General features: G+C 43.7%; 1 pseudogene across 1 annotated transcript in view; it reads right to left on the bottom strand.

Moving 5' to 3' along the window:
* Nucleotides 1-2,764: 2,764 nt before the first annotated feature.
* LOC100585076 overlaps nucleotides 2,765-21,528 on the bottom strand; it is a 1,278,821-nt pseudogene continuing 1,260,057 nt past the window's right edge. Inside the window, exons 12-21 of the transcript XR_004032673.1 lie at nucleotides 16,606-16,769; nucleotides 16,303-16,304; nucleotides 15,516-15,565; nucleotides 14,737-14,908; nucleotides 13,972-14,023; nucleotides 13,182-13,354; nucleotides 12,088-12,139; nucleotides 11,181-11,353; nucleotides 5,818-6,054; nucleotides 2,765-2,969 (exon numbers count right to left, since the gene is read on the bottom strand). The product of XR_004032673.1 is annotated as a neuroblastoma breakpoint family member 10-like (transcript). The remainder of the gene's footprint in view (nucleotides 2,970-5,817; nucleotides 6,055-11,180; nucleotides 11,354-12,087; nucleotides 12,140-13,181; nucleotides 13,355-13,971; nucleotides 14,024-14,736; nucleotides 14,909-15,515; nucleotides 15,566-16,302; nucleotides 16,305-16,605; nucleotides 16,770-21,528) is intronic.

Consider the following 21,528-nt stretch of genomic DNA (forward strand, 5'->3'; position numbering starts at 1 on the left):
GGATTATTATAATATTGGAATAAAGAGTAATTGCTACAAACTAATGATTAATAATATTCATATATAATCATGTCTATGATCTAGATCTAGTATAACTCTTGTTGTTTTATATATTTTATTATACTGGAACAGCTCATGTCCTCAGTCTCTTGCCTCGGCACCTGGATGGCTTGCCACCCACAAAATACGACAACAGACACAGGCAGGGGTGATTAATTGATGATAAAATGTTCAGAGGAAGATCATTAGAATACAGGATATTTATACTTTTTCAAACCAATTTCCAAATGAATTATACATAAGGAGTCTTTACAAGTGAAAGATCTCCTAGGCCCCTCCTTAACCAACTGACCAGTCCTAGTATCATGATAATGGTGATGGACAAACTGGACCTTCTCTGCCCACAGATGGGCTGAGGTAGGAAACTCACCGCATTGACTCTGCGGTGTTCCCGGCAAAATGTTTAGGCTGAATTTAATCATAAGGACATTTTCAGACAACTTCAGAATGTAGACCATTGGTCTAGACAGCTGACCTGTCCTCTACAAACAAATCCATGTCACCACCATCAATGACAACAATAAAAAGATGAGATACTTTGGGTTCAAAATGACTAAAGAAGTGTAGCTACATTATCTTTTCAATCTTTTTGAACCCAAAATGTCTCTGCTCTTTTTTGTTGTGTGATTCACGGTGACATGGACTGTGTGAAGGAGACAGGTCAGTTGTCCTGCTCGTGTTCTACATTCTGCGGTTGTCTGGTGATTACCTCCTATGAAACTCAGGCTAAGCGCTTTCAGCAAGAACATGCCATTGTTCATATTCTGCACTGGCAAAGTCCCGGGTGACATGCTGTCTCCTGCCAGCGGCTCCTGACTCCTGTTCTCTACAGGATGGAATTGAGAGGAGCAGGGCTAAGGCCTCTCAATGCTATTTGTCCATCTGGGCATCGGTCTCCTTAGATACTGATCACAATTGATCACAATTGGAGGGGGAAGCGCTGTGGCTTCTCAAATCAAAGGAGCCTGGTGGGTTAAAATCATCAACAGCATTTCGTGGTCTTAAGTTCACTTCTCAGCAAAGGATCCCTGTGGTGTTGTGTTTGATCTTGAACTTGCTTTGCTGTTTTAGTCTATTCCATCAAGTGAAAAATCTACTTTGATGACATCCTTTCATCCTTTTCATTCTTCCAGCAGTATTTGGTATCTGTATGGGGAGAGACAGAAATCAAAGGAGAATCTTTGTCTGGTCCTGTCTGGCTGAGTCTGGAGGGACTGCTAAGTGGTGATAACCCAGGGGCAAACTGAGCTCCTGCTGGGAGGACCAGCTGCAGGGTGAGCCTCAGGCTGGCTGAAGTGGCAGGTGCCATCCACAAGTGAGAAGAAAATACCGCAGAACTTCCAGTCAGCCTGGGGTGCAGAATGTAGGGACCTCATCTATGCCCTACTAGCAACCGGTAACATCAGTACCTTTCTTCCTGATTAGCTCTGTTTGGAGCAAAGTGATTGCTTTTCACACCTCCCAGTGAGGTTGTGCTCAGCATCAACCATGCGTGCCCAGAAACAGAGGGCTGCAGAAGGAGACGACCCTTTGCAGAGAAACCCACCCCCTTACAACTCCATGTCCCAGTCTTTTAAGGGAGCAGTGGGAGGGCCACGGGAAGAACCCTGGATGTGAGAAGCAGCAGGGGCCTCAGACCACATCCACGTCCAGTTCTGCCTTTCACAACAGAGAAGCAGTGATGCCACAGGGCTAAGATTGAACTAAGGCCACATGAGTTGCTCTTGACCACCTGGGAACTACAGCCCAGCCTCAGACCCTTTCAATAGCGTTTGGAAGAAGGGAGAGAAAAGGCTCCAATCTGGAATTTCAACAGTCATGAGAGGCTGTTGGGTCACCTTGGCTAGGACAGGAATAAAGTTTTATAATGAAATACGATTTTACTGCTGCTTGTTTGGTTGGTTACAAATAAAAAATGAAAAAAAGAGAAATATAGAAGGCTGGGCACGGTGGCTCATGTCTGTAATCCCAGCATTTTGGGAGGCTGAGACAGGTGGATCAAAAGGTCAGGAGATCAAGACTATCCTGGCTAACACAGTGAAACCCTGTCTCTACGAAAAATGCAAAAATTAGCCAGGCATGGTGGCAGGCACTTGTAGTCCCAGCTACTCAGGAGGCTGAGGCAGGAGAATGGCATGAACCCAGGAGGTGGAGATTGCAGTGAGACGAGATCGTGCCACTGCACTCCAGCCTGAGCGACAGAGCAAGACTCCGTCTCAAAAAACAAACAAACAAACAAACAAACAAAATATATATATATAAAATCATAAGTATTCTTTCCAAGGGGCTCAGGAAAGAAGGAAAAACAAGAGAGTCTACTTGCAGTTAGCAAAGAGAGAGCGGGGATTGTAACCATGGCTCAACTTATTTTCTCTAATTCCCTGAAGTTGATTCCACACCTGGTTACACCTTAAGGCATTTAGAAATATTCTCAACATCTAGACAAACAAAACTCTGAAGAGAGAGGGACGCCCAAGATGGTAGCAATGGGAACCGAGCAGAGTTCAGAGAGCAAAGAGCAGATGGGAATGGAAGGTCCTGGCAGGGTGGCAGCTCATGGAACACAGAGGTAAGACCAGACAGACATGACAGCAGCTGCTGGAGAGAACAAATAGGGAAGAGAAAAGCAATGGAAGAATGAGCTGTCATCATAGACACAGGAGTGAGTGCAGCTAAGAACCATAGATGTGATTACCTTCGTACCCTAAGCTTGCAGGCCAGGGAATCTGCATGCCAGTCTCCACTTGCTGAAAGGCAGTTTTCTTTTGATCATCTTCGGTTTTAGGACACTTGAGGCATGAATGTGGCCAATGACTTGATGCCCATGTGTGTTGTCAGCTGAGCCTTCAAGAGCATCACCTTCCAGCTGGGGAGGGTTCTTCATTCAAGGGAAGACTCTAAATCCAGCTCTGAAAATGAAACCACACCCAACAGTGTTCACGCGGTCCATGATCTTATTGTGACTTTCTCTTCCACCCAAGAGGATCATCAGAGAAGGAAAGTGGCCTTGGACAAGAAAGTCCAAGGGGTAAAGGGAAGCCGAGAAAGACATTTTGGTATTTTCTACATTGTTGATTTTTCATGCATCACCCGGTAATGACAAGATTGCCAGGAGGAAAAGGTGATCTCAATTGACAAACATATTCAAGAAACTTAGGATTAATAAACACAAATAGCTTCTAGGTAGATAAGGCAAAGGCAAGGAAGTCACACTGGATACAGGCTGTGTTTTGGGAGGGAGGAGATTCTAAAAATCAAGCAAAATCAACATTAAATGCACATATGAGAGAAAAGAATTGGGAAGACTAAACATGGGATATTGATGAAATGATCATGCAGATATGTATATGGCATATATACACATTTAATTAAAAACACATGCCAAATATGCATAATGTACATGACAAAAGACATAAATGCATGTATTTATATATAAAAATCTACTGGAAGAAATAATTACATAGGGATGTGGAGGATGTTGAATTAGCATTATAATCACTAACATTATAATCTGGTCCATTGAAATTGGAAAAAAATTCAGAAAAATATGATGAATGAGAGAGGGAAGACATGGTGAGAAACAAATGCCCTATTAGACAGCAGGGAGAAGTCACCGGTAAAGGAGAATGAAACAAAAGGCATCCACTCTGTCCTCTTTCCTGGAGCCTGGTTAGTGCTCTCGACTCCTGGGAAAGCCAGCAGGTGAGAGTGTCGGAGCCAGGTGGGTGAGTCCTGACTGGGGGTGTGGGAATCCATGGAGAAGCAAAAGAGACATCAGTGGAAGAAATCAGTTTAAATACTTAAAGTTACCAGGGCACGTGTCAGGGACTACACATCCCCCGACACTCACTGAGCATCTTCCATGTGTCCTCTCCATGACCCAGATGGTGCTCATTATCTCACATGACCCTCCCTCCTCCTGAGGACGCGGGTCTCCTTATTCCTCAGCTGGGGGCATCACTTGACAGATGAGCACCAGGCAGCCCCAGGGGCTCCAGGAGGAGATATTGAGTGGGACAGAGAGTAAGGATGAACACGACCCAGGGTTTTAAGGAAATCGGAGCAGAAGTGGAACCCTGGGAGGAAACTGAGGACATGGCCATGGACGTGAGTGGAGATGATGAACTAAATGGAGTTTCATAAAAGAGACAGATTTGTACACTTTCCATGAGAAGGTTGCCATTTTATTCTTTTGTTTCAAATCAAGGGGGGAAAAAAACAGAGCAAGAAGCTGGGTATGTCAGGAGACTAACTTGTGGGCCCAGGATTTGCACTTTTACTGAATGTGCCTAATAAGTTGTTACTGAAAGTGCTTGATAGGGGAAAATTGACCTAAAAAGGGATGCTGACAAAGAGGAAGAAAACTAGCAAAAGAGACTTTCTAAGAAAACACAGGAAGAGGGGTCCCTAGAAAGTAGAGATCCTAACAGTTACTCTCCCTAAGATGAAACAGTGCATGTGAAGTCACTTCCTGTAGGGAGACCCCCTGAAACTATTGCTATGGAATAAAAGATGAAATGCTCCTGATTATTGTAAATACAAAATTGCATGCAGGATTGTGTAAAGACAATGCCAGGTTGGGCTGCCAGAATTAGCCAACAGCGCGTGATGTGCTTCCCCCTGCAGAGACCCTATGAACAGATGTGCATTCAGGGAGGTTTCACATCACCAAGATTCCTATCCCAGAAAAGCAGATGTTCATAGCTCTGGGAATGGAATGCAACCCTTGTGGAGAGTCTATAAACGGACACATGGGGGGCGAATGTTTATATGGATAAGATAGGGCTATAAACACCCTCATCTTGCCACGGCTCTTCTAGGCCTCTTTGGGGTTAAGGCATACTCCCTTCTGAGGATTTCTGGTCTAACTGGTTATCTAGCTTCACGTCCTGTTTCTATGGATTATTTGTAACAAGCTTTTGCTGCAACTGTTACTGCTGATTAATATCTTGCTAATCATAGGTTATGGAAAGACTGTGTTTCTGTTTTAAGGCTCTGTTAGAAATTACTGATGCACACACTATACTGTAAATTCTTATCTCTGTATACTGTACTTCTGCATACAGATGTTACGTTAAAAAATTACTTCATCCCCATGTGACCATCTCACCTCATAATCAAATGATCCTAAATCCCTCACTAACCTACTCCCACCCTCACTAAACTTAATAATAAATGCTGGCATATCCAGTGCATTGGCAGCATCATGGGACCAGAAGGTGGTGATGCCCCTGGACCCAGCTTTCACTATCTTGTGTGTGTCTATAATTTCTCGACCTGCCGATCTGCCTGGGAACAAAGGAAGAGCCCCGTTGCATTGTGGGCTGCTGGCCAGATCCCACAATAACTTCCTAAGTGCTAATTTACCAGAAAGATAACAGAATTAGATAACTATTCATAGATTTATTGAGCAATTTTTATTGAATTAGCCCTTTGGAAATTCTCATAGTTAATGTTATCAACAATAATTGAATGTCAATATTATTTTTCAGATCTCACAGATGACAGAACTGAGATGTAAATACCACCACCACAAATGACTTTGCCAAGGTCAATAATGAGTAAGGGTTAAACCCAGGACCTGAGAGCAGATTTGATCCTAAACCCCAGGCTCTTGCTCACCTCACTGGGTTGGAACATTGTGGATTTCTGCTTGACTCAGAGGGAGCACAAAGAGACCCCATTGCCTCCTCCCCTCACAGCACCATGACCACCAACACCCGTATTAGAGCTTCCTGGTCCCCTTTCCTTCCCTACCTTGGAAGGGCCATTGCTTCCCAGGTTAAGCGTTGGCTGTGAAGCTGCAGGTGGTGGAGGAAACGCCCCACCTGGCTAAGCCATAGCCACAGTCAAACCCTTGATCCAGTTTCAGTCACAGACAACTGGGCACCAGGGTTCTTGGCTCTGGCTATGCCTGTGAAGCCTGCACCTCTAACAGGTGGTGGCTCAAGTCTCCACTCCAAGGCCCATAAGGACAGGCCGCCTGGGTGAGAGCTGAAAGGAGAAGGGGCTTCAGTAGGAATGCTCTCACTTTTCCCTTTCTTAATCATGCCCAGAACACCCATCTCTGGCATCTCTGCCTCTGAGGTAAGCCACCCAGTGGCCCAGGCCACAAAGACAGACATCATGTAAATGGGGTGATGTCACCTTCCTGTCTGTGCCTGGGGATGCTGAGATGGAAGGTACCCAGGCTGGATGCCCCTGAAGTGAAAAACCCCCACTTCAGCCCAGAGGGCTTTGGATTGGCTAACAAGGCCATGCCAAATATTCTGTTATAATTAATCCCCATCCTGCCGCCTAGAAAGAATGTTCTGGAGAAACTTCAGAGCATAGGAAATGCTATTTTTCTCAACACACAGGAGTATAAGAACAGGGGAGGACTTAGAGCCTCCAGGCTTTGGGAAGGAACCATAGAAAAGGGTTTTGGGACACTGTAGACCAGCAGTCTCCAAACTTTTTGCCCCAGGGACTGGTTTTGTGGAAGACAATTTTTCCTTGGACCAGGGGTGGGGGATGTGAAAAGAGGGAAGGATCATTTTGGGATGAAACTGTTCCACCTCAGATCATCAGGCATTAATTAGATTCTCATAAGGAGCACACAACCTAGGTCTCTTGCATGCACAGTTCACAATAGGGTTTGTGCTTCTATGAGAATCTAATGCCACCGCTGATCTGACAGGAGATGGAGCTCAGGCTGGAATATGCTTGCTTGCCGGCCACTCATATCCTGCTGCATGGCCTGGTGCCTAACAGACCAGGGACAGGTAGCTGACCACAGCCCCAAGGGCTTGGGGCCCCCTGCAATAGACCAAATACTACACGAGGTGAACTTTTTAGAGTTCTGAAACACTTTGAATTTCCATTGCCTATAATGGTTTTACCACCAACCCACACATATACATCTTGTTGCCATATAGTGGGTGTCCGCAGCCATAAGCAATGTTGTAGAGGGACCAGTCCCTTCGTGGACACTTAGGGGCACCAGGTATTACTGATCAGCATGTGTGGTTCTGTAGGGAGGCAACACCGAGCACAATCCTCATCTTACCCGCTCCTCCAGTGGGGTCCGGGCAGCACCCCCTTATAAAAATTATTGCTATTTCCACAGGAAGAGGAAATCACATTCTCAGGAAGTGGACTAAGGAAAGACGTCCAATGGCCTCACTCCAGTCCAGATTGGGCTCAGAAGAGGGACAGGGCCCTCAGGGCCTGATCCACGTTGCTGCAGGGCTCCTCTTTCTCTCTCCTCCCCTCTGCACATCCTCATTCTCCCCAAGGTTTCTCTAAGTTTTCTTTAAAATGCCTTCTGTGTATCTGTTCTTCATCTTCCTGAGAGCACAGTGTATCAGACTTGAAGGGGTGGCCTGCCCCTCCACACCTATGGGCGTTTCTCATCAGGTGGGACAAGAAGCTGAGAAAAGAAAAAGACACAGAGACAAAGTATAGAAAAGTGGGCCCAGGGGACCAGCCCTTGGCATACAGAGGACCCACGCCAGCACTGTTCTCTGAGTTCCCTCAGTATTTATTGATCATTATCTCTACCATCTTGGAGAGGGGGATGTGGCAGGACAATAGGGTAATAGTGGGGAGAAGGTCAGCAGGAAAACATGTAAACAAAGGTCTCTGTGTCATAAACAAGGTTAAGAAAATGTGCTGTGCCTTGATGTGCACATATACAAACATCTCCGTGCATTAATGAGCAGTATTGCCACTAGCATGTCTCACCTCCACCCCAAGGTGGTTTTCTCCTACCTCAGTAAATAGATCATACAATTGGGTTTTACACCGAGACATTCTATTGCCCAGGGATGAGCAGGAGACAGATGCCTTCCTCTTATCTCAACTGCAAAGAGGTCTTCCTTCCTCTTTTACTAATCCTCCTCAGCACAGACCCTTTACCGGTGTCAGGCTGGAGGAAGGTCAGGTCTTTCCCTTCCCATGAGGCCATGTCTCAGGCTATCACATGGGGAGAAACCTTGGACAATACCTGGCTTTCCTAGGCAGAGATCCCTGTCGCCTTCCGTAGTGTATTGTGTCCCTGGGTACTTGAGATTAGGGGGTGGCGATGACTTTTAACAAGCATACTGCCTTCAAGCACTTTTTTTTAACAAAGCACATCCTGCATAGCCCTAAATCCATTAAACCTTGAGTCAACACAGCACACGTCTCTGTGAGCACAGGGTTGGGGCTAGGGTTACAGATTAACAGCATCTCAAGGCAGAACAATTTTTCTTAGTACAGAACAAAATGGAGTCTCTTATGTCTAGTTCTTTCTACATAGACAAAGTAACAGTCTGAGCTCTCTTTCTTTTCCCTACACATTCATCACTGATGCCTGGCTTCATACACCCCCACAACTGCTTTCTCTGATTCTGCCATCTTCACACTAGCAATGTTCTCAGCAATTTTATTGCCCAGAAGTCCTGTTCTTTCCACATTCCTACTCTGTTTCTGAAAACTCTCTCTGTACTGCCCACTGTATGACTCTCCCCGCTTACCCTGCCTTTGTGCCCCTTCCAACTTCTGCCTCACGATCCTATCCAGCATCACCTCCCACCACTTCCTCATACAGAGTCTTCCCTGGAGTCAGGTTGGCCCCTCTCTGGCACAGCCCTGCATGGGGTGCCTTCCAGCTTCTGGGTCTTTGTCCCCGAGCCCTTCGCGCCACCTCACGTGGCCTCCTTAGTTGCTCAGGGCACAGTTTACTGTTCATTAAACATCACTTAGGAGACTCAATGCAACTTCATGGTAGTTTATATGGGGCAGATGGAGAAACAACTCAAAACAACAAATCTGGTTGGGGAAGCCTGATCAAACCCAGGCTTCCCATTCTTGTCCTCTGCAAGTGCCATTTAGAATCAATGTTTAGGAATGTTTTTAACTCTAAATACTTAATTTTGTTAAGTCCTTTTATCTCTCTTTCTCAGAATACTAAGCCTTCTTAAGCTTATACTTTTAATATTGTTTGCATTTTCAGAAAAAAACAAAAAATATCTCAAACTTCTGAAATACTGTACATATTATTGGTTGAACAGGTGGGGAAAGTCCTCAATAAGTGATCAAGTTATGATTTAGGTTGATTCTACTGTGACTTTCCCTGAAGCGAGAGGATAGGTGGGGCACATCAATTCTGGCACCACGGCTAGGATCACAGCTGTGCATGGTACAGACTCTTCATAGGTTATCAGCAGAACCCACACACAGGATGCCTCCTGGTGTAATTGAGACAGTGCATTAATGCATCTCAGCCTGTCTGCATGGATGAACGTGGCCTCTCCTGGCCCATGTTTCATGATGCCCTGGCAGAACTGGCCCATATCACAGACATCTCACTTCTGAGACATGTGTCTGAGCATTTCCCTTCCTGCTCATGGGAGCCTGGACCTGGCGGGGGTGTTCCTGAGACAGAGCCCAGTAACTTTACAAGGGCTCCAAGACTGCCATGTGGAGAGCAGAAACCTAAGTGATACAAGGTAGGAATAGACTAGCACCTTTCATTCCCTGAGACATTTTCCAGCAAGCACCTTCTGGAGCTGTAGGTCCCCCTGGAGGGACTGGAGGAGCCACTGGTTCTGCTCACAGACAAAGTGCACCAAGGTATTTATCACTGGGTTATGTGCGTGAGGGGCTACAGGAGTTCTTTGTACCAGACCAGCAAATTTTCCGTTTCAGTTTGAAATAATTTCCAACAAATTTTCTACAAAGGGGGAAAGCTTGAGCACCCATCCTAGCTCAGTCTCTGAGAGATCCAACCACAGAGAAATGACAGCAACTGCACTATGGAGTCAGGCAGACATGGAGCCCGTGTTCTCACTGTGACTAGTCAGGGCATCCTGGGCAAGTGAAGGGACCTTGCTGAGCCTCAGCATCCTCAGCTCTAACATGGAGATGCCACTGCCCACTTGGGAGTGCCCCTTGAGCACTGTATAGATTATAGCAAGGACAGAGCTTGCTTGACCAAGGGCAAGGTGTACAACAGGTGGAAGGGCGATGTGTATTTTACTTCGTTTTATGAATTGCTGTGATCCTACAAAAGCCTTTGCTTCTTTGAAACCAAAGGAGAAATGAAACACAGGAAAGAGGATGGTTCCAGCAGGAAGGTGCTTACTGACAAAAATAGAATGGAAGACAAAAGTTTCAGTCACTACTCTCATTACAACATATTCAGATGGGGGACATCACAGAGTTACTTGCTCTTCCTACAAGAGCCAATGGGTAAAACTCATAACAATTCACATGAAATTCCCAGAATAATGGTACAAAAAAATAGAATGAGTGAGAACGAAATAAAATTTCTTTTTTCCTTTACAGACCCTATGAAACAGCGACCTCAAGGGGCACTTGCTCACAGGAGGGGTTTGCTGGAGATCATGGGGATGAGAACCACTATGCTTTGCTCATCAGTTAGGCCAGCACCTGATCAGGGAATCTAGCTGTTGATGGTTTACATGAGAATATAGCACTGAGACGACACATGATTGAAACTACAAACTCGCACATGAAAGAAACCACCGGGGCTCTACAGAGGATGCAAGCCATGGCCATGCACGGAGGAAGGGATACTAACTGCCTCAGTGGAGGGAAGCCACCTCAGAGGAGGTAGTAGAGAATCTGGCTTGAAACACAGGAATCATGAAACAGCCCTCCAAAATAATGGGGGAAAACTGCTGGCATAGGTGGATGGCCAGAGAAGAGAGAAGGGCGCTGCTCAGGATATGTGATGAGAAGGGTGCTGCTCAACATAATGTCTGAAAAGAGAGATACCCTATCTTAAGGAATGAAGTCTGTTATATAAAATTCTCCAGGTGAGCTGTTGTGGCCAAGAGTTTGCAATGATCCCTCATCATTCCCCTCTCTGGCCTGTTTTGATACTTACAGCCTGCTCTTGTGAGAAGGGGTTGGGTGACAGAGGAATCACCTGGCACAAGAGAAAGGGGTTCCACCCATTGAATGTCTGAGCATAAAACTGGATCCAAGAACCAGATTCAAAACACTCTGAATTTACAGGGCCTGGCTGCAGAGATGATCCATCTCACCTGCACAAGTTACAGGAAACAGAACATATAGAGGCTGCCCAGGAGAATAGTAGAGCTTTGTGACCTTCAGGCTGGAGTACTCACAGGCTACATCGAGAGCAAATCAGGTGAGCTGATCCCCCAATGAGTACAATGTGCTGCTGTAAGGCTGCTGGCAGCCAGACAGGTCATGGGGGAGTGAAGGAGTCAAGTAAACTTCATCCGGGGAGTCCTGCAGGACGTCCTGTTCCTCCACCTCTGGCAGTTCCAGGCTCAGCCTGGTGAGTGAAGAACACAGAAGATAAACACCAGAGGGAACAGAAACTACAGTGCCCAACTGGTTCTACAGAGAGTCTGACAGGAGAAGCCAGAGGAAGCAAAAAACAGTCCCCTCAGGCAGAGAATGATCCTTCTCTGTCTCCAGCAGGAGACAGAGCAGCAGGTGCTCAGTGCCCTGGGTAGACAGTGAGCTGGAATGATCCCTCTACCAAAGAGCTAAAACACGGCACATGCAGCAGATCCTGTGTCTTCATAGACTGATAGAGTTACTGTGACCTCAACATCTCTTATTCTCAAAATTTTGGCATGATATGAATTACTTGTATTCACATTCCTGCTCTCAGATATTTGCAAATATAATGGCAAAGAGGCAGACATTGGATGAGCATCTCAAGTTCTCTTTAAGCCAAAAAGGCAGAAAAGGAAACTGCAGAAAATGTGATTGATCAGTTCAACAAAGTCAATTGAATAAAGATTAGTACAATTTTGGAGGAATTAACAAGAGAAACAAATACAGGTGTAAAATGAAAAGAGGCACCTTTATTAATATTGTACCAATAATATTAATATTAACTAATAATCCTGCTTAATAATTATTGCAGACTGATAATCTTAACATTACTAATATAGCGATTTCATGGTTGGCTGAATGAATGGACAGGTATGTTCTGTTTTCCCTGTATCTGGCATCTCCAGATATAAAAAATAAATGTCTGCAATTGCTCAAAGTTACCTGGGGCATGGTGGGTCTTGGTCTTCTTCTTCTTCTTGATTTTTTTCAATGTCTGCAACAAAGTCAGACAGGGGCAGACACATTAAATCTATTCCCCTATTCATGCAACAATCCACTGTCCAATCCTAAAACAGGAACATCTGTCCCCTGAGCATGAGAAGAGGACACTGTGAGAGATATATTCCAGGAGGCCTGACGGTCAGACATGATACAGATTCCTTGGTTTTTGTCTCTGAACCTAAGGGTGAAATGTCCCCTGTTCTGGTAGATCATTATCCCAGTATCATCTGTCCTGAGTTTGTGCAACAGTTATGCAATATTTTCCCTATCAATTCAAAGCAAACACCCAAAATAATTTCTGGAAAAAAAAACTGCAGTATTCAGTCCTGTCTCATCAAATACCCAGCTTGTTCACAAAGGCGAGGATTTTAGACACTGAAATTACAATGAGGGAGAAAATCAACAAACCCTTGAGTCAAAAATAAGTCTTTGGTTCTATAAGAAAACATTGGTTATTCATGGCATCAAAAAGTGACAGGGCTCAGTCTTGCTTCCAAAACCAAAACAAAAGATAACAGACAGATCAGCTAAAACAAGCAGACATTGAAGATACAAAGAATGAGGTTAGGTTAATTAAAACCAGGGTAACACCTTTGCATGAGCTGTACACAAAGATGACATTGACTTTGAGCAGGTATTGAAGCTCAGAGACATGCCTGCAAAATGAAATCCCTGAGGAACTTTGTAGCTACCCAGAGATATGTGGTTCAAGTTAGAATGTCTGATAGATTACTCCCAGCATGTGCTGCATAGTTATGTGAACCTGTCACAACTAACTTGGGTCCAATGTCTTCAGACTGAGCACAGGTTGCCACTAGCATGGTCTGAGAATAGGAATAGAGCCATGCCCACTGACCCATCCTAAGTCTGGGCTTCCAACTGGAACTAGAGTTTCATTCAAACCTACATGCGCCTATAGGTCCTGCCTGCGGCAACGACATCTCTCAGCTCAGTAAGGGCTGTTCTGTGCAGGAATATGACCCCTATCTGGAAGACCAGGTGGAGACTTATCACCTTCATAGTAAGGAATCTACTGTCCACGTAAAGAGCCAAGCCAATATGCTGTTCCTCCAATGAGTAAAAGGCAGTTTTATAGGACTGGCATGAGTCACACAGTTCAAGATAACTGGAAGGAGTTGAATAACGTCTATCCAGTGAGTCCTGCAAGACTTCAGGCCCTTCCCCTTCCAGCAGCTCACTGCTGAGCCTGGAGAAGTAGGAAAAACTAAAGAGTAAGCCAAAGAAAATCAGACACCACAGAGCCCCAGCTAGATTTCATGAGTAGCATAAGGTAGTAGTTATAAAAAGAAAAAGGATAGATCCATTAATGAGGCAACAAATTATTGGCTATTTGTTGGGACAGAACAGGGCCAAATGGAAAAGGATGAAAGAGAAAGACAGAGAGAGAGAGACAGAGAGACAGAGAGAGAGAGAATGAGCTCAGTGAATTGTCCAGGTGACACACTGATGAGGGAGTAACAGGACACTCTGAGTTAGTGCCCTCAGGACACACAGCATACAGTGATCATGAAAAGAATGGGCTCAATAATTTTACATAAAATGTGCTCAAGTTTCCATGCAGTCGCCATGTGAATACAGCTTTTGAAGTATGGTCCACCTATGGTAGCTTAGTAAATGATAAGGGGAGGAAGAAATGGAAACCTAAACATCTACTGCAATGAAAACCAACAGCAATGTTAGTAGGAATAATTCAGGCTTGGTTGAAAAGATGTAATCGATATTGTCAGCCTGCTCTGTTTTCCCTGAACCAGGAGTCTCCAGGTGTCAACACAGAAGTAGCTGTTCACAATTGCTCAAAGTTACCTGGGGCATGGGGGGCCTTGGTCTTCTTCCTCTTCTTGGTCCTTTTTAATTCCTGCAATAAATTCAGACAGGGACAGACAAAATAAGCCAATTCACCTACATCCATAACAGCCCACTGTCTAATCCCCACACAGGGATCTCAGGCTCCTCAGCATGAGAACAGGACAATGTGAGAGATATACTTCAGGAGGCCTGAAAGCTGGTCATGACAGAGATTCTTTGGTTTGCATCTCAGAATCGAGGGTGAAATATCCCTATTCTGGTAGATCATTATTCCAAAATCATTTATCCCAAGTTTGTGCAAACAGTTATGCCTTATTGTTCCCATCAATTCAAAGAAAATGCCCCAGATGATTTCTAGGAGGAAAACTGCAGTATTCAGCCCTGTCTCATCAAATGCCCAGCTCGTTCATGGATGCAAGAATTTTAGACACTGAAATTAGAATGAAGGAGGAAACCTACAAACCCTTGAGTCAAAATCATAGTTCTGTGAATTTTTTACATCTGTCTGGGTCCAATGTGCTGAGAGCGGGTTCAGGTTGCCACAGGCATGGCTGGAGACTAGGAATAGAGCCATGCTCACTGACCCATTTCATGTCTGGGCTTCCAAGTGGAACTAGAGTTTCATTACAACCTACATGCACCTATAGGTCCTCCCTGTGGCAATGACATCTCTTGGGTCAGTAAGGGCCACTTGGTGCAGGAATATGACCCCTATCTGGAAGACCAGGTGGAGTCCTATCACCTTCATAGTAAGGTACTCACTGTCCCCGTCAAGAGCCAAGCCAACATGCTGTTCCTCCAATGAGTAAAAGTACTTCTGTAGGGCTGGCATGAGTCAGGCAGTTCAAGATAACTGGTAGGAGTCGAATAATATCTATCCAGTGAGTCCTGCAAGACTTCAGGCTCTTCTGCTTCCAACAGCTCCCTGCTGAGCCTGAAGAAGTAGGAAAAACTAAAGGGTAAGTGAGGGAAAATGAGAAACCACAGAGCCCCAGCTAGATTTCATGAGGCATAAGGAAGTGGTTAAAAAAGAAAAAGGATAGATCCATTAATGAGGTAACAAATTATTGCCTTTATGTTGGAATAGGCCACAGCTGGGTAGTAAATGATGAACGAGAAATACAGAGAGAAAGAAAGAGAGACAGACAAAGAAAACTTAGTGAATTGTCCAGGTGACACACTGATGAGGGAGTTAAAGGACACTCTGAGTTAGTGCCCTCAGGACACACAGCAAACAGTGAGCATGAATAGTGTGGGCTCAATAATTTTCCATAAAATGTGCTCAAGTTTCTGTGCAGTCGCCATGAGAATACAGCTTTTGAGGTATGGCCAATCTTCATCAGGTTAGTAAATGATAAGGGTAGGAAGAAATGGAAACCTAAACATTTAGTGCAATGAAAAGCAACAGCGATATTAGTAGGAGTAATTCAGGCTTGGCTGACAAGAATGAAATCACTATTTTCAGCATGTTCGGTTTTCCCTGGACTTGGCATCTCCAGGTGTCAACACCAAATTAACTGCCCACAATTTCTCAGACTCACCTGGGACATGTTGCCTCTCGATCCTCCTTTTTCACTTGATCACACAGGTCCTGCAAATAAATTCAGATGGGGTCTCTTACATTAAGCAGTTCTTCCTTGCATACAGAAACATTCCTCTGTCCAATCCTAACACAGGGGCATCAGTCTTGTCAGTGTGAGAACAGGAGACTTTGAGAGAAATATTCCAGTAGGCCTGAGATCAAGTCTTGAGAGAACTGGCTTGGGTCCTATCATGAGCCTTGGGCAAAATTCCCCTGTTTTGGAATGTTATCTTCCCAATGTGCTCTGTTCTAGGTTTGTGTACACAAATGAGCAATTTTTTCCCCAATAAATTGTAGGCAAATAGTTCTAACACCTCGTAGGAGAGATAGTTCAATATTAAATTTCTCTAATCAAATACCCAGAATTTGATCGTTTATGAGATTGTGAATGGTGAGATTTGATGGATGGGTGCAATGTACCAACTCTTGAGTCAAAATGAGTCTTGTTTCTACACAGAAGCATCAGCTATTATGGATTTAGTGAGTGAAAAGTCAGCTGTTTATCTAGAAAACATACCAGCAAGACGATGGACAGATGAGCTAAAACAAGCCAACATAGAAGACACAGAAAATGAAGATAAATTCAGTGAAACCTGGGTCACATCTTCCACTGAGAGGTAGACAAGGGTGACACTGGCCTTGGGCAGGTAAAGAACCACACAGACATGCTTTGGGAACAAAACTCATAAGGAACTTTGTAGCTGGCAAGAGACATTTAATTCAGATGAGCTGATCTGACAGACAACTCCTGGGCATGTGCTGCAGAGCTTGGTGTGAGTTTGCCACACCTGCCTTGAGTTCAATGTCCTGAAAGTCAGTCCAGGGTGGCACAGCCATGGCCTGAGACTAGGAAGACAGCAAAGCTCCCTGACCCACCCCATGTCTGTGCTTCAGACTCGACTCCAGAATGACTGAAATCTACATTGATACATAGGTTCAGCGCACAGTGATGGCAACTCTCAGCCCAACCAGGGGCATAAGGCCCAAAGATTATGGGGTCTACTGGGACACTAACTGGAGCTTTATCACCTTCACAATGGAGTACTCACTGCCTATGTCAAGAGTCAAGCCGACTTGCTGTTCCTCTAATGAGTGAAAGGTACTCCTGTAAGACTGGTATGAGGCCAACATGTCAGGAGGAATTGACAGAGTTGAATAACCTTCATCCCAGGACTCCTGAGGGGCTTCCTCCTCTTCAGACTCCTGAAGATTCCTGATGAGCCAGGCAGGACAGGGATGACAGAAGATTAAACCAACAGAGATTAGACAACAAGGCCTTTCAGGTGATCCAATGGGAAACAGAATCGAGGGGTCACAAAAAGCAAAGGCATTTTTCCTTCAAGAGAAAAAAAGCTATCCTAAATGCAGAGTGGAGGGTGACTGCTCTGGGGACAGAGCAAAAGCGTGCAGGTCGTGCTCAGTGCATTTGCCACAGATGATCCACTGCACGGCACCCAGACTCTCCCTATAAACTACCATCATGACTTGAAACACAGAGAACTAACACAAGGCTTCAACCACTTTGCATAAACTGGGTTGAATTTTTTTTTATTATTATACTTTAGGTTTTAGGGTACATGTGCACAATGTGCAGGTTTGTTACATATGTATCCATGTGCCATGTTGATTTCCTGCACCCATTAACTCGTCATTTAGCATTAGGTATATCTCCTAATGCTGTCCCTCCCCCCTCTCCCAACCCCCCAACAGTCCCCGGAGTGTGATGTTCCCCTTCCTGTGTCCATGAGTTCTCATTGTTCAATTCCCACCTATGAGTGAGAACATGCGGTGTTTGGTTTTTTGTCCTTGAGATAGTTTACGGAGAATGATGTTTTCCAGTTTCATCCATGTCCCAACAAAGGACATGAACTCATCATTTTTTATGGCTGCATAGTATTCCATGGTGTGTATGTGCCACATTTTCTTAATCCAGTCTATCGTTGTTGGACATTTGGGTTGGTTCCAACTCTTTGCTATTGTGAATAGTGCCACAGTAAACATACGTGTGCATGTGTCTTTATAGCAGCATGATTTATAGTCCTTTGGGTATATACCCAATAATGGGATGGCTGGGTCAAATGGTATTTCTAGTTCTAGATCCCTGAGGAATTGCCACACTGACTTCCACAATGGTTGAACTAGTTTACAGTCCCACCAACAGTGTAAAAGTGTTCCTATTTCTCCACATCCTCTCCAGCACCTGTTGTTTCCTGATTTTTTAATGATGGCCATTCTAACTGGTGTGAGATGGTATCTAACTGGTCTGAGATGGTATCTCACTGTGGTTTTGATATGCATTTCTCTGATGGCCAGTGATGATGAGCATTTCTTCATGTGTTTTTTGGCTGCATCAATGTCTTCTTTTGAGAAGTGTCTGTTCATGTCCTTTGCCCACTTTTTGATGGGGTTGTTTGTTTTTTTCTTGTAAATTTGTTTGAGTTCATTGTAGATTCTGGATATTAGCCCTTTGTCAGATGAGTAGGTTGCAAAAATTTTCTCCCATTCTGTAGGTTGCCTGTTCACTCTGATGGTAGTTTCTTTTGCTGTGCAGAAGCTCTTTAGTTTAATTAGATCCCATTTGTCAATTTTGGCTTTTGTTGCCATTGCTTTTGGTGTTTTAGACATGAAGTCCTTGCCCACGCCTATGTCCTGAATGGTATTGCCTAGGTTTTCTTGTAGGATTTTAATGGTTTTAGGTCTAACATGTAAGTCTTTAATCCATCTTGAATTAATTTTTGTCTAAGGTGTAAGGAAGGGATCCAGTTTCAGCTTTCTACATATGGCCAGCCAGTTTTCCCAGCACCATTTATCAAATAGGGAATCCTTTCCCCATTTCTTGTTTTTGTCAGGTTTGTCAAAGATCAGATAGTTGTAGATATGCGGCATCATTTCTGAGGGCTCTGTTCTGTTCCATTGATCTATGTCTCTGTTGTGGTACCAGTACCATGCTGCTTTGGTTACTGTAGCCTTGTAGTATACTTTGAAGTCAGGTAGCATGATGCCTCCAGCTTTGTTCTTTTGGCTTAGGATTGACTTGGCGATGCGGGCTCTTTTTTGGTTCCATATGAACTTTAAAGTAGTTTTTTCCAATTCTATGAAGAAAGTCATTGGTAGCTTGATGGGGATGGCATTGAATCTATAAATTACCTTGGGCAGTATGGCCATTTTCACGATATTGATTTTTCCAACCCATGAGCATGGAATGTTCTTCCATTTGTTTGTATCCTCTTTTATTTCATTGAGCAGTGGTTTGTAGTTGTCCTTGAAGAGGTCCTTCACATCCCTTGTAAGTTGGATTCCTAGGTATTTTATTCTCTTTGAAGCAATTGTGAATGGGAGTTCACTCATGATTTGGCTCTCTGTTTGTCTGTGATTGGTGTACAAGAATGCTTGTGATTTTTGTACATTGATTTTGTATCCTGAGACTTTGCTGTAGTTGCTAATCAGCTTAAGGAGATTTTGGGCTGAGACAATCGGGTTTTCTAGATATACAATCATGTCATCTGCAAACAGGGACAGTTTGACTTCCTCTTTTCCTAATTGAATACCCTTGATTTCCTTCTCCTACCTGATTGCTCTGGCCAGAACTTCCAGCACTATGTTGAATAGGAGTGGTGAGAGAGGGCAACCCTGTCTTGTGCCAGTTTTCAGAGGGAATGCTTCCAGTTTTTGCCCATTCAGTATGATATTGGCTGTGGGTTTGTCGTAGATAGCTCTTATTATTTTGAGATACGTCCCATCAATACCTAATTTATTGAGAGTTTTTAGCATGAAGCATTGTTGAATTTTGTCAAAGGCCTTTTCTGCATCTATTGAGATAATCATGTGATTTTTGTCTTTGGTTCTGTTTATATGCTGGATTATTTATTGATTTGCGTATGTTGAACCAGCCTTGCATCCCAGGGCTGAAGCCCACTTGATCATGGTGGATAAGCTTTTTGATGTGCTGCTGGATTTGGTTTGCCAGTATTTTATTGAGGATTTTTGCATCAAAGTTCATCAAGGATATTGGTCTGAAATTCTCTTTTTTGTTTATGTCTCTGCCAGGCTTTGGTATCAGGACGATGCTGGCTTCATAAAATGTGTTAGGGAGGATTCCCTCTTTTTCTATCGATTGGAATAATTTCAGAATTAATGGTACCAGTTCCTCCTTGTACCTCTGGTAGAATTCAGCTGTGAATCCATCAGGTCCTGGACTCTTTTTGGTTGGTAAGCTATTGATTATTGCCACAATTTCAGAACCTGTTATTGGTCTATTCAGAGATTGAACTTCTTCCTGATTTAGTCTTGGGAGGGTGTAATTGTCGAGGAATTTATCCATTTCTTCTAGATTTTCTAGTTTATTTGCATAGAGGTGTTTGTAGTATTCTCTGATGGTAGATTGTATTTCTGTGGGATCGGTGGTGATATCCCCTTTATCATTTTTTATTGCATCTATTTGATTCTTCTCTCTTTTCTTCTTTATTAGTCTTGCTAGTGGTCTATCAATTTTGTTGATCTTTTCAAAAAACCAGGTCCTGGATTCATTAATTTTTTGAAGGGCTTTTTGTGTCTCTAATTCCTTCAGTTCTGCTCTGATTTTAGTTATTTCTAGCCTTCTGCTGGCATTTGAATGTGTTTGCTCTTGCTTTTCTAGTTCTTTTAATTGTGATGTTAGGGTGTCAATTTTGGATATTTCCTGCTTTCTCTTGTGGGCATTTAGTGCTATAAATTTCCCTCTACACACTGCTTTGAACGTGTCCCAGAGATTCTGGTATGTTGTGTCTTTCTTCTCGTTGGTTTCAAAGAACATCTTTATTTCTGCCTTCATTTCATTATGTACCCAATAGTCATTCAGGAGCAGGTTGTTCAGTTTCCATGTAGTTGAGCAGTTTTGAGTGAGTTTCTTAATCCTGAGTTCCAGTTTGATTGCACTGTGGTCTGAGAGACAGTTTGTTATAATTTCTGTTCTTTTACATTTGCTGAGGAGAGCTTTACTTCCAACTATGTGGTCAATTTCGGAATAGGTATGGTGTGGTGCTGAAAAAAATGTATATTCTGTTGATTTGGGGTGGAGAGTTCTGTAGATGTCTATTACGTCCACTTTGTGTAGAGCTGAGTTCAATTCCTGGATATCCTTGTTAACTTTCTGTCTCGTTGATCTGTCTAATGTTGACAGTGGGGTGTTAAAATCTCCCATTATTATTGTGTGTGAGTTTAAGTCCCTTTGTAGGTCACTCAGGACTTGCTTTATGAATCTGGGTGCTCCTGTGTTGGGTGCATATATATTTAGGATAGTTAGCTCTTCTTGTTGAATTGATCCCTTTACCATTATGTAATGGCCTTCTTTGTCTCTTTTGATCTTTGTTGGCTTAAAGTCTATTTTATCAGAGACTAGGATTGCAACCCCTGCCTTTTTTTGTTTTCTATTTGCTTGATAGATCTTCCTGCATCCCTTTATTTTGAGTCTATGTGTGTCTCTGCATGTGAGATGGGTTTCCTGAATACAGCACACTGATGGGTCCTGACTCCTTATCCAGTTTGCCAGTCTGTGTCTTTTAATTGGAGCATTTAGCCCATTTACATTTAACGTTAATATTGTTATGTGTGAATCTGATCCTGTCATTATGATGTTAGTTGGTTATTTTGCTCGTTAGTTGATGCAGTTTCTTCCTAGCCTCGATGGTCTTTACAATTTGGCATGTTTTTGCAGTGGCTGGTACTGGTTGTTCCTTTCCATGTTTAGTGCTTCCTTCAGGAGCTCTTTTAGGGCAGGCCTGGTGGTGACAAAATCACTCAGCGTTTGCTTGTCTGTAAAGTATTTTATTTCTCCTTCACTTATGAAGCTTAGTTTGGCTGGATATGAAATTCTGGGTTGAAAATTCATTTCTTTAAGAATGTTGAATATTGGCCCCCACTCTCTTCTGGCTTGTAGATTTTCTGCTGAGAGATCAGCTGTTAGTCTGATGGGCTTCCCTTTGTGGGTAACCCGA

The sequence above is a fragment of the Nomascus leucogenys genome, chromosome 12 (assembly GCF_006542625.1).
Source record: "Nomascus leucogenys isolate Asia chromosome 12, Asia_NLE_v1, whole genome shotgun sequence".
Taxonomy (NCBI): domain Eukaryota; kingdom Metazoa; phylum Chordata; class Mammalia; order Primates; family Hylobatidae; genus Nomascus; species Nomascus leucogenys.